Source organism: Pelobates fuscus, chromosome 5 (assembly GCF_036172605.1).
Source record: "Pelobates fuscus isolate aPelFus1 chromosome 5, aPelFus1.pri, whole genome shotgun sequence".
NCBI lineage: Eukaryota > Metazoa > Chordata > Amphibia > Anura > Pelobatidae > Pelobates > Pelobates fuscus.
The window spans coordinates 289,789,358-289,801,959 of NC_086321.1; positions in this window are offsets into that span (position 1 = coordinate 289,789,358).

Below are 12,602 nucleotides of genomic sequence, written 5' to 3' on the forward strand. Positions count from 1 at the left end.
GGTACCTGCAGGTCAATTATGTGCACAACGTTGGGGCCCTTAGGTGTAGGTAACGCTACCCAGGTACAGTTATAAGAGATAATCCTGAAGCAATCTCTGGAGACAGTACCTTTTAGTGACTTCTGTAACTGAAGATATTTCCAGAGAGATCCAGCAGAATGTAGGACAGCAGCAGAACATCAATGGCAATCCTTTCTCTTCCTTCTGCTGACAGGATGCAAGAGCTCCTTCACACTCCTGCAAAAAGTTCCAGAATCTGCAGGGAGTTGAACATAAAATGACAGTCTTCTAATACTCCTAGCAGAGCAGTAGACAGTCTCCAACTTCTTGTAGTTGCAGTGCATTAGCCTTCCCCTGTTATTATTTCTCTGTCCCAGCAGTAATAGACCATTGAAACAGGTAGGAACACACTGTCTTTATAGCAGACTCAGAGAACATGGCTTCTCCCCTGTCCTCTTCTTCCTGCCATCCTAGCCCCTCCTCCTCACAAGGCAGGGCAAAGGGCAAAGTTCAATATCTCAGAACTTAAAGAAAAAACAGTAAAATATAGCAGTCTGTTACATCCTCCCCTCTGTAGAATCCTTGCCTTCCACTGGCAAGAGCAGTCCATCTGGTTTATAACCATTGTACAAGATGGTACAACACAATCTAATACAGGGAAATTCTATCACTCAATATTTCAGTCAAAGTATGCAATACATTGATTAACTTAGTTCACGTGTGGGGGTTCTCCAATGTTGTCATCAGAGAACTTCTTTCTTCCTTTCCAAAACCGCTTCTTCTTCCAGGGTCTGCCACATGTAGGGCCTGGATCAACAACTAAGCCCTCTGAAATATGAGAATTCTTCAAGGGACATTTTCTCGCGGCATGTCCTGCTTTCCCGCAGCTAAAACATTTAAATTCTCCTTTCTTCCCTGGCTGAGGAGATAACTGAACTTTTTTTTAGAGCTTCCTTGTTTCCTTGTCTCTTCCCTGTTTAATACGGCTGTTAGTAAGTTAGTTTTAGGTGCTGTATGATTTTCAGGTGATGATGATTTCTTTATGCCATTATGATGCTTTAGGATATGGTCAAATTGTTTATGTATTATTTTGGCTTCTTTCATTGTTTCAGCATAATCCAACAACCCCTTAGCACGTAGAAGGTTGACCAAAGCTGTAGCTACAGGATCATTTGGTAGAGTTCCTCTTAGAACTTGTCTCCTTCTGTATTCATCAAACATATCTGATGTGATAACATTCTTCTCAAACAACTTTCCTAGCATTAACTCTAATCTATTGAGATAGGAAGTGAGGGATTCCTTCTCCTGTTGAACCGTGGCAGCATATTGTAACCGGATCTCTTCCTCTTCACTTTCCTCACCATAAGTATGGTCTAACATCTTTAAAAGATCGTCAGCAGGAGAATTCGGGAAGCGTAGTAGGTGACACTTTATTAATTCTAGTGCAGAAGATCTCAGTCGCTTGGACTCTTCAGTACAGGTCCACTCTTTTAGTGCCTGGGTTACATTACTTCTCCACAGAGCAAATCCTTCTTCCCCGGTTGGCACTGGCATAACTCCAGAGAAAGCTTTAAGTCTCGTGTAATTATGCTCATTAGATGCTTGGACCACACTTTTAGATAACTGAGTTAAGACTTTGGTTAGGGAGAAGCTCTCCTCCGTCTTCTGACTTGTGGGAACACTAGGAAGGTTCCTATGGGCCCTGCTTCTTTTGGGCAGTTTCAGACGCTGTTGTGTGTGTTCATCACTGCCTTCTCCTTCAGAATCAGTCATAATTATTCTCCTAGGAGGAATACCAAATATGTGATCACTGTCCCCATCGTTGGGGTCACTTTCATCTTCTGACTCATTTTGAGCATAAATCAAAGGACTCCCAGGGAGCTGAGTCTTTGGCAACTGTAAATACTTACGACAATCTTTTTTATTTAGTGGCCTATGACTCTTCACTAGAGCAACAGCAAGTCCGGCCTTCTCATCCTTCTGTGTCTGTATAAAGCGGAATTTCTGTAACCCTGGGATCTGTCGAATGGCATCATCAAAACATTTCCTCTCCAAGTTAAGAGGCATGTTACACACAGCTACAACTTGATTTGGGGGAATTAATTTCTTCCTGGCCCAGTCCCTGACTTCTTTGGGGCTGAGACATTAGATTATTTTACAATTTCGCAGTCCCGATCCATCTCAGCAGTGACTCCATCTGTAACCCTTTTTTGCCCTGCTCCTGGCAATAAGCCGTAGCTAGCAGCAGTTAAACTTTCTTCTGTCGCTGACAGGGATCCTGAGCCTCTGCTATAGTTGGGAGATCGGGACATCTTGTTCTGACGCAGTGCCTCCACTCAGTGCAACTTCTATTTGTGGGGAACCCACCCCACTGAGTAGATGAGTACCCTCCACTTAATAACTCAGAGACATGAAATAAATACAGACATGGAAATACACACTGTATTGTGGTTAAAGAGATACACATATAACAGCAGAAATAACAATGCAGTCCCTGGCTAATGTTAAACACAGTCACAAGAGTCTTTATCAGCAGGAATGCAGACAACAAACTTCTCTTAATAACATTAATAACTACATCTGAACAGTATAACCTCTAGCTACCTGCAGGTAAATTATGTGCACAACGTTGGGGCCCTTAGGTGTAGGTAACGCTACCCAGGTACAGTTATAAGGGAGAATCCTGAAGCAATCTCTGGAGACAGTACCTTTGAGTGACTTCTGTAACTGCAGATATTTCCAGAGATATCCAGTAGAAGGTAGGACAGCAGCAGAACAGCAATGGCAATCCTTTCTCTTCCCTTTACTGACAGGATGCAAGAGCTCCTTCACACTCCTGCAGAAGGTTCCAGAATCTGCAGGGAGTTGAACATAAAATGACAGTCTTCTAATACTCCTAGCAGAGCAGTAGACAGTCTCCAACTTCTTGTAGTTGCAGTGCATTAGCCTTCCCCTGTTATAATTTCACTGTCCCAGCAGTAATAGACCATTGAAACAGGTAGGAACACATTGTCTTTATAGCAGACTCAGAGAACATGGCTTCTCCCCTGTCCTCTTCTTCCTGCCATCCTAGCCCCTCCTCCTCACAAGACAGGGCAAAGGGCAAAGTTCAATATCTCAGAACTTAAAGTAAAAACAGTAAAATATAGCAGTATGTTACATCTGTATATCAAGAAACAAGAAACTCCCGCATCACAAAGGGAAAAGGCATCTTTGGAAGTGTAGTTGTTAAGGGAAATATGGCTGCAGCGAGTGGAAATATAAGTAGGCAAGTAGGAACTATATGTTGGCAAGTAATTTTAACTTAATGTGAATATATGAATATATGTAATGTTATGTTTATAAATCCTAAAAATATGGTATGTATCCACATGATGTCACTGTGCATAATGAAAGAGATATGCTTAGATAAAACTATGTGACTCCTCTCTTATAAAGTACAGAGAAATGTTTACATACCTAATAACATTTGCAAATGGAACACTCCAGTTTTTGTCCTGTGCCAATTTCTCTGTAATTTATTCAAATAAGATCTTAGAAGCATCATGGAAAGGCAAAATCAATATTTATAAATTATACAAAATTAGGTAACAATATATGAGTGCTACTTTTATTTAGAAGATTTGGACATGCTAGAAGGAAAGTGATGGATAAGATTCAAGGTACACCATCGAATTTATCGACAAACAAGGAGTAGAGTATGTTGTGCGAAAAATGACTCAAATATGGTGCAACAAAAGATACAAAATCTTCACAGTAGATCTGTCAGTGATTCAAGGACATATAGAAACAAAAACAAAAAAATATAAAATAAAATATTGCATAAACCTAAACATTTATAATAAAAAAAGAGTTGTAAAATCACACTATAAATAGCTACTCAGTGCTACTGACAGCAATTGTATGATAATATACAAAGTGTTTTAGGATGTGCTTATTACTCCATGTAGTTTTTTTCTTTTCTTTTAATTAACAACCTATACTCATTATAATACATTGAGATAGTATAATACTCATTGTGAATATAAATTAAGTGTATGGCAATTATCTCAAGTGATGTCAAATGGCAACAGGTATCAGTGGTTCTAGTTAAAAAGCAACCAATTTACTTTATTTTTCCATGTATAAGACAACCCCTATTTTATGAACCCACACATTTTGAACTTCTATAGCACAGAAGTCCAGTTTGGCTGATTAGGATCCCCCATTGGTCCAGGGCCCCTTCACACTCCGATAGGCCGCTCCCTGAGGTCCGACCACATCCAGACACTGGTTCCCTGGACCGCTGTCCTGCTGTTAACGGCAACGATGCCCTCTGCCTGAGGTACCCTATGGGGAATGTCCGGGCAAGGCCTCATCCTGCAGCATCTGTTATCCAGAGCCGTGAGGTCTTGGCGTGGTCCAGAGTGATGCGAGGAAGAATGCGGGTGCACACAATCGATCAAATTCACAGAGAGGCGCCTTCTTGCTTCAAGTATGCCAGCAGGTCACAGAGGTGTACAACACAGCCTATGCTGTGTTGTAATAACATTTTATATTTAAAAAAATAGGTGGATATTAGCACATTTCTGTACATATATGTGCTTTACAATGTTTAATATGAATATATATGCTTTTTAAGTATAACGTGTTATCTAGATGGGTTTATGTAAAGGGAATTATTAACCCCTTAAGGACCAAACTTCTGGAATAAAAGGGAATCGTGACATGTCACACATGTCATGTGTCCTTAAGGGGTTAAACATAAAGCATCTGGAAATCTTTAAGAACTATTTGAAGATTGTAAGCAATGTGGTACACAAAAATCATTCTCTGCTAAACTGTGCATGGAGAGATTTGCTATTGGTCCCACTATTTCCACAACTCTCCTAGAGCAATATCCACTGAGAAAAAGTAACAAGGACACTATTCAGGACCAGATCGTCCAGCGTGGGTAGAGGCGGTCCAAGGAGAGAGCCCATGGAGGGGGACCTGAGGCGTTATATTTAAGCTTAATAGATGGGACGATTTAACCAATCATCTCTTGCTATGCATGCCGGTATCCTTCGAAATTCTGTAAAGGTTTACTTGGGGTGCTTCCAGAAGTTTGTTTTTAGGAGTACGAGTTTTCGCTGTTTTCCGTAGCGTTTAGTTGGGCATTTTTCGGGGCGTTTAGGGTAAGTGAGTTGGTGAGCAACTGCTGCATGGGCGGAGGCGGGTTGCAATGTTCGGACGTGGAATTATGGCAGAATCGGGTGGTGCTACATCTCCACCATTCCAAGACGGACGTATTCGGGAAGGGTGCCTCGGTTACGCTTTTTGCGGTATCGGGTATGGCGGCATGTCCGTTGGCATGTACAGTGGCTTTCTGGGCAGTTCGTTCTGGGATAGGAGGTTCGTTTTTGTTGCATATTGATGGTTCATCATTGGCCAAATTTCCTTAGTTCCTTAGGGTTTTTCGGTTGTCCTTGGGGCGGTTGGGCTTGGTGCCATTACAGTTCGGGACACATTCATTCAGAATTGAGGCTGCAACACAGGCAGCTTGGTTGGGTTTGGGGGATGAGCTGGTCAAGAAGATCAGGAGGTGGGAATCCATGAGATTCAGGTCATATGTTTAGGTCTTTCATTGGTTGCAATAGTTATAATTGGTCTGTGTTGGTAACGTGTTTTTCTTCCGCAGGTTGGATTGTGTGGGTGATGGGCACAACGGAGAGTTGCAGTTCGTCGTCAAGGCATACAGATGGGATTTCCGTGCTCGATGGTGCAGATTGAGTGGTTTGGTTTTAGTGGTTTTAGTTGGCAAGGGGTGTGCTTAGAGCTGTTCAAAAGGATTGGTGAGGGTCAAGTGCCTAACATTGTTTTGTTTCATGCTGGGGGGAATAATTTAGGTCTGGTGTCACAGGGGGCTTTGCTGATCGTGATGAAGCATGAGGTGTATAGGTTGAGGCAGTTGGTCCCTGACGTGGTTGTCATTTGGTCGGAGATGGTACTGCGATTGCAATGGCGCCACTCTAGGGACCACCAAGCATTTGGCGAAGAGTAGGGGGAAGGTGAATAAAATCATGGAGACTTATGTTAGGCGTTTTGTGGGGGTGGTTGTAAGGCATAGGAAGTTGAAAGCTCAGTTGGTAGGTTATTATAGGCAAGATGGGGTGCATTTGTAAGAGGTGGGTACGGATTTCCTGTTAGGGTTTCAAGAAGGTTTGCAAAGAGCGTTGTTTCTTGTGGGGGATGCTCAGGTTGCTCAAGGTGTCGATCTATGAGCTATGGCAGGGGATAAATAGAACAATAAGTCCAGAATGTAGCGCTTATATAAAAAAAATATTATTCACCTTTTAGGATTTTTGGAGCAATAATTCACTATCAAATCAGTTCGTGACCTGAGAAAGATAATCATACATAGTGTAAAATTGTATAGCGTATTGTGATTAATAATGGTGTAATTAGCACACTCACAAACGAAGAGCAATGAACCCAGCTCTGGTGTGGATAGCTTCTGGGTCCGTACAGGCGACCCACCCCTATTAGTGTTGCAAAACTGGAGGTCTGAAAAATATTGAAAGTACACCCAATTGCACAGTATTGTTTGATAATATTTCAGAACATATCATGTACTCGTCCCAAGTGAATACTCACAAGTCAGGAGTCAGGATACACTGACTCACTTTAACAGCGTTGTGCAGATTAGGGACTGCACTCCCTGATGAATATAATGATGCCGGGAACCAGGATCCGTAAAAGCAAATCAATTTAATAGTACAATATAATAATTAACAAATAAATAAAATAGCTTCAATGAGCTTTAAAATAAATCCGGGACGCGTTTCACCACAGCAAACGTGGCTTCTTCAAACCGGGTATAATCGATCAGGTTGCTCAAGGTGTAGATCTTTGAGCTATGGCAGGGGATAAATAGAGAAGTTGGGGTGTAGGTGGTTTGTCCTGATGTAAATTAGTTTGGTTCGCTAAGAATGGTTAGGTTTGGAAGAGTATTTGTAGGTTCGAGTTCGTCAGTAGCTCCGATCCTGGTGTGTAGGGAGTATCTCGGTATGCCCCTACATGAAAGAAAGCTGGAAATCATGCCCTCGGTGGCAATGGTTATGTTATGACCTCGGTGGCAATGGTTATGTCATTTTCTGGGGTAGTATTGTTAATGGAGTTGGTGGGGGATATTTATTGTTAAAATGTGATAATGACCTTAAATTATTTCAACTTTATTTATATATTATTAAAGCTGTGATATTTTTCCAAATAAAGGTGGCCGAGTATTTGTGGGGGGGACGGGGGGGGGGGGGGGGTTATTGGGGTTTGTCACACATATGCCAGAAAAGGCGAATATGTATATGTCATGTCTTTATAACAGCAACTTGAGAACACTGGGGGAGAGGTGAGTGTAGTGGGAACATTTCTTTGACTACAGGAAATGGAGCAGGCTCAAGCTCATCCTTGGGTCAAAGTTAGTGAAGGGTAGAAAAAATAGACCTAAGAAAAATAGTTAAGAAAGGAAAAAATTAAGAACAGATCATGAGAGAGGATGAGAAGAGGAAGTGATTGGGGAAAGGTAAGTTCGAAGGTAAATTCAATATTTGTATTTACTTACATAATTTGTTAATACTGGTGTTTATTTATGTGTTTATTTTCTATTCAGTTGTTCCAAGTCAGTGATAGTTGATAATAGGTTTCAGTAATTTCCTGTGAGATTTTTTTTTTTTTTTTTTTACTTCTAGGCGATCAAATTTTAAGGGTTATCAGGTCCAAGGAACATTTGTTTTTACATATCTCATTTCACCTAGACTGTTAATAAAACTAGAACATTCTTCTTCCAGTCTCTGTTCAATATAACACTGTGCATTACTACCTTTTTTGCCTCCTCCTTACAACGAATAATTTTTGGGAAAAGAGTTGAATCTTTTATTCTGAGATAATAAAAACATGCTGAATCTAAAACAGAAAAGAGGGATGTGAGAGGGTGGATGAGGTGATGAGATAATAGACAAGATATACCATTAAAAACAAGTCAGGAGCCTGATTGTCTTATCAGTATGATACTTCTATTGCTTAATTGCTCAATAAACCTTGAGCTCTGACTTCTAACCACATCAAAATAACAACTATACAAGGCCATGAGTTTACTACACCCAGTGGCCAGAAAATAGGTTTTTGGGTCCATTAACTGCGTGCCATGGAGGCAGTAATTAACTATCTCATTACTCAATCAATAGTAAAACTGAAACCCAATGGGTATTTCATTACTCAAATCAAATAAAACTGAAACCCAATGGATATCAATGGGTTTTAATGGGTTTTAATTTCGAACTGGTCTATTTACTTTTCCAATTTTAGAATAAACCACAGATTATTAGCAGGTTTAAAACAGTGTGAAAGTAGCTTCATCATTACAGAACAAGATGTTCATTGTCCCAGGGAGACGTGTCACAAGTTCTCCACCTCTACATACAAAACAACAGATTAATAGCTGGACAACTGCATAGAGATACCAACAGATCTGATGCTGAGTGACTCTTTTAATAACATGGAACCCTATTTCACAATTTTCACTTTTGTGCCTGTTATTATATCCGCTAACAGGGTCCCTTTATGTAATTTTGTAATTTGGTACTTTTTACAATTTACAGCTATAACGATCAAGTAAGTTGTAATGGGATGTTATATCCAAGTGTGTCATACTCTGGGTTAAATGCCATCTTTGCAGACGGGGCCAAATTAACTAACTATTAATTATGTCAGGTACTTGTAGGTACAAAATTTTATGGTCAACCCTGCGCCCCAACCCGAAATAAGCAGGGCTGGATTTCCTACAGTGTCCCTTTAAGTGTCCCTGCTTTTTGAGCAGGTGGGGAGAGAGAAGTATCAGGAGCATTGGCCAGTATAATCTGTTAGCCTTAATAGAAAACCTGCAGGAACAGTTATAGAGGGTGTAAAACTCAGTGCTGTCCCAGCTCCTCATATCTCTCTTTGGGGCTGGACAATCTGACTGGTCTACAGAAGACATAGGAGGGTGAGTACTTAACCCGAGGTAACAACCCTAAAAAATCCAGCATTCAAGGCCTAAACTTGAAAATAAGTAATTTTACCTTAATCCAGTGTTTAACTCCCATCTTAACTCTAAACATCGTATGTAATTGAACTGACATTAATCCATCGCGCATGCAGTTCCTGTGTGACAGACTGTTAGTGGGCAGATGAGTAGCGATTTCTTCCACTTCCTGTTCAGTGTTACACATAGACAATGGATAGCACCACATCAAGGCAAACCTCTTAGCGGAGTCCTACACTAACAATTTACATTGCTTCCTTCAGCTTCAGTTAAAAAAAAATATCTAATGAGACAGAGAGGGGTATATTTCTTAACATATACATACTTATTAACGCTTAAAAGGGAACACATGCCATGACGTGGCAGGGGAGCTTACATCTAATGGCAATTGGAGTGGCACTAAAAACCTCCAGTTATGTAAATATGCATAGGGATTTGGGGTAGTGCACAGTTAACTCTTTTATTTGTGTTTTTATTGTATTTACTGAGGCTGATGTGTACTATGGTCATTGCTGCTGCCCAAGAGTAGTGGGAGTCTGAACGCAGAACTTATTTTTGTGTATTTGTATTTGCTTTTTTGTATCACACAGCCATGTTACAATGCTGCCGTCCACCCCATGTGTTCCCTATTAAAGGTTAATACGTATGTATGGGTTTAGAACAATACCCCTTTCTGTCTCATTAGAAATCTGATGGACTTACGTCACACAAGTGCACGGCCACTGCATCCCCAAAAGTGACAGCACATCAGCTGTTATCGGCTTGCCTGTCCGCCCATCAGGTATGGAGATTTGACGGATGTACTGTGCATGCACACGGTCACAGCTGGCCAGTACACCGTCAGGTAGGGAAATCTGACATGCGTACTGCTCATGCTCTGGCTCCTGTAGCCCCTGTTAAAAAAGTATAGAGTGTCAGAAAGAAGGAGCGCTGATATGGTAGGAGCACAGTACAAGAGGGGTTAATACATGCACTAAAAGTTACAGGGTTAATGCAGGGAGTAGCAGTCCATCATATTTCCCTACCTGACAGTTGTGCTAGTGTCCAAGGGATATTTTCCAATACAATCAAATGTTTCTGAGTTATATTAGTATATCTAAAACGAAGTCACACATTGGAGTTGGAATGCAGGTGGATTTACGTAATCTTTCACTACATGTGAAATTCTTGCCATGCAGAATTTGCCAAAATGGCATTTGACCCAGAGTTAGATACACTTGGAACTAACATCACATTGCAACATACGGTACATGATTACAGTCACGATCAGGTCTATGTGCATTCTACTTGGTAATCTGGTCACTGCACATCTGCATTTGCTCAGCTGTTTGAACACAGAAAAGTTAATAAATTACAGAATATTTGATATGGTTCCCTGTAGGGCAAGAGTATGCATATCAACCATTCCAAACTGCTAATTATGCCCTTTCCAAATGACTTAATATTTTTGGATAAACTTAACATATTCAAATTTAAAAATTGATATATAAAAAAAAATAGCAAACAATTTAAATATGCTACAAAATGTAAATATTCTTATAATATTAAATCATTTCAAAAGTGTATCCAAAAATATGAAATCATTTGGAAAAGGCATATTCAACAATATTAAATTGAGGCCAACAATATTAAATCAGGGCATTTGTGACTACTGAAGGCAGATGTTGCACCAGTAACTATTCATAGCAAAAGGGGTGAAATATAAACAGCCAGCAAATGCCTTCTGTTATGTTTAATTAAACGTCTTTATGTTGCCATAAAGATTATTTCCCGCTCAAAGTTATTAGGTATGCCATGAAAAACAAACTGTAAGTCCCAAACTCATTCACTTTAATTCTAGATTGTAACAGGATACAGCATGTGAACTCACCTGAATTTAACTTGATTTTTTTTTACAAGATACACTTTTGCTTATTAATGTGTTATTCCAAGCACCATAACCACATAACTGTTTTGAAATAGTCATAGACCAAGGAGTCTGTAACTTTACATCAGACAGCCTCATTAGCCTGTTGGCATATGTCAATTCTATGCAAATGTCTTGCACAGTTTCATTTATATAATATATAATTGGCTGTTATGAAATTCCACATTTTCAAAATGTTATTGTGCCTGAATGCTTATACTAGAATGCTTATACTATATAAAACAAGCATTGTGTATATCATCTAAAATAGATAAATCATATGGAATAAATAAAGGAAACAGCTTAATACAATATAATAATGGCAGACTATTATGGAAAGTATAAGACTAATAACTCTAAGTCTCTTTACACATCAATAGTTATTCACTACAATCAGATTTTTTTTTTATTTGTGAAAGAATTTGGTGGTACATTTTCTGAGGGCATTCACTATCTGTAATATGCCCAGAATTTTCAAAGCTCTCTTCCAAATTAGTACATATCTTCATTATTCGGAATTCTTACTACATGTGCCCAACAAGCTCAAGTTTTGATCAGGAAGATAAGTCAGCAGCTTAGGTTTGCTGAAAGTGATCAGCTGATTCTCTGAGTAAGTGCCACGTATGGTGCTCACCTCGGTATATTGTATTCCAATGTAATACTTCGTGTTTAAAAAAGGACATTTTTTAACCGACAAGATTGATTCTGGTATATTTGTCCCACATATGCACCCCGGCATCGTGGAAGCATTTATACACTCTCAGCTAGTACTGAACTGCAGGGCTTGGCTTAGGAGAGCTAACAGATGCTCCTAGCAGGAGCTTCTGGTTCCTAGGACCGGAAAGCAAGGGGCAGAAAGTGGTACCTGATGGACCCGAGATAGCATACGGTTTGTCTACGTTCAATGTGTTGTAATGGTTATGATGCTTATAGTGTTGCTTTATATAATATTATCAGTTATGTTTACTTATAAATTTACATAACTCCAATGGGTAATAAACTAGCCATGAGTTCCATATTGTTAATACTTTCTTTGTACTTTATGGCTCCACACAGACATTGTGCATTACCTTCTTATCTGCATTTCAAGGTAAGGAAATAGTTTATTCAATCAAGGCCATTATGAAATCATCATTGCAATTTCAAGGCCAGCATGCACCTTGCTTGGCTATATATATTTCAAATAACAGCTAGTAAAATATATATTGCTTCTGTTGTATTAAGTGAGGCAATAAGTGATTGCCTATTACTGCTGATTGCATTAAAACCTTAATTTAATACAAACTGATAACAGGTTTCTCAGAGAATATGGCACTGAAAGACGCGTATTTGTGTAATATAAGAAAGATAATGCATTATCTTCCAGTAACCTTGCTACATGATATGGATCAGTATAGAAGTTAAGTGCAAAGGGCAAAACACATAACTTATTAAGAAAATTATTTTCTTATAACTCTGTGCGATCTATTATCTGGTATGATTAGGGATAAGTTAAATATTCATAAAAAAAAAAAAAAAGGAATTTATTTTCAATGCAGATGCTGTTTTAAGCAGGGGCATCGTTAGGTTCCAGAAACAAACTTATGCTGCACGGCTAGGTATTCGAAATGCTCCACCTCCCCTACTTAGTTCCCTGGTGTCCTGCTTTGGGGGATACAG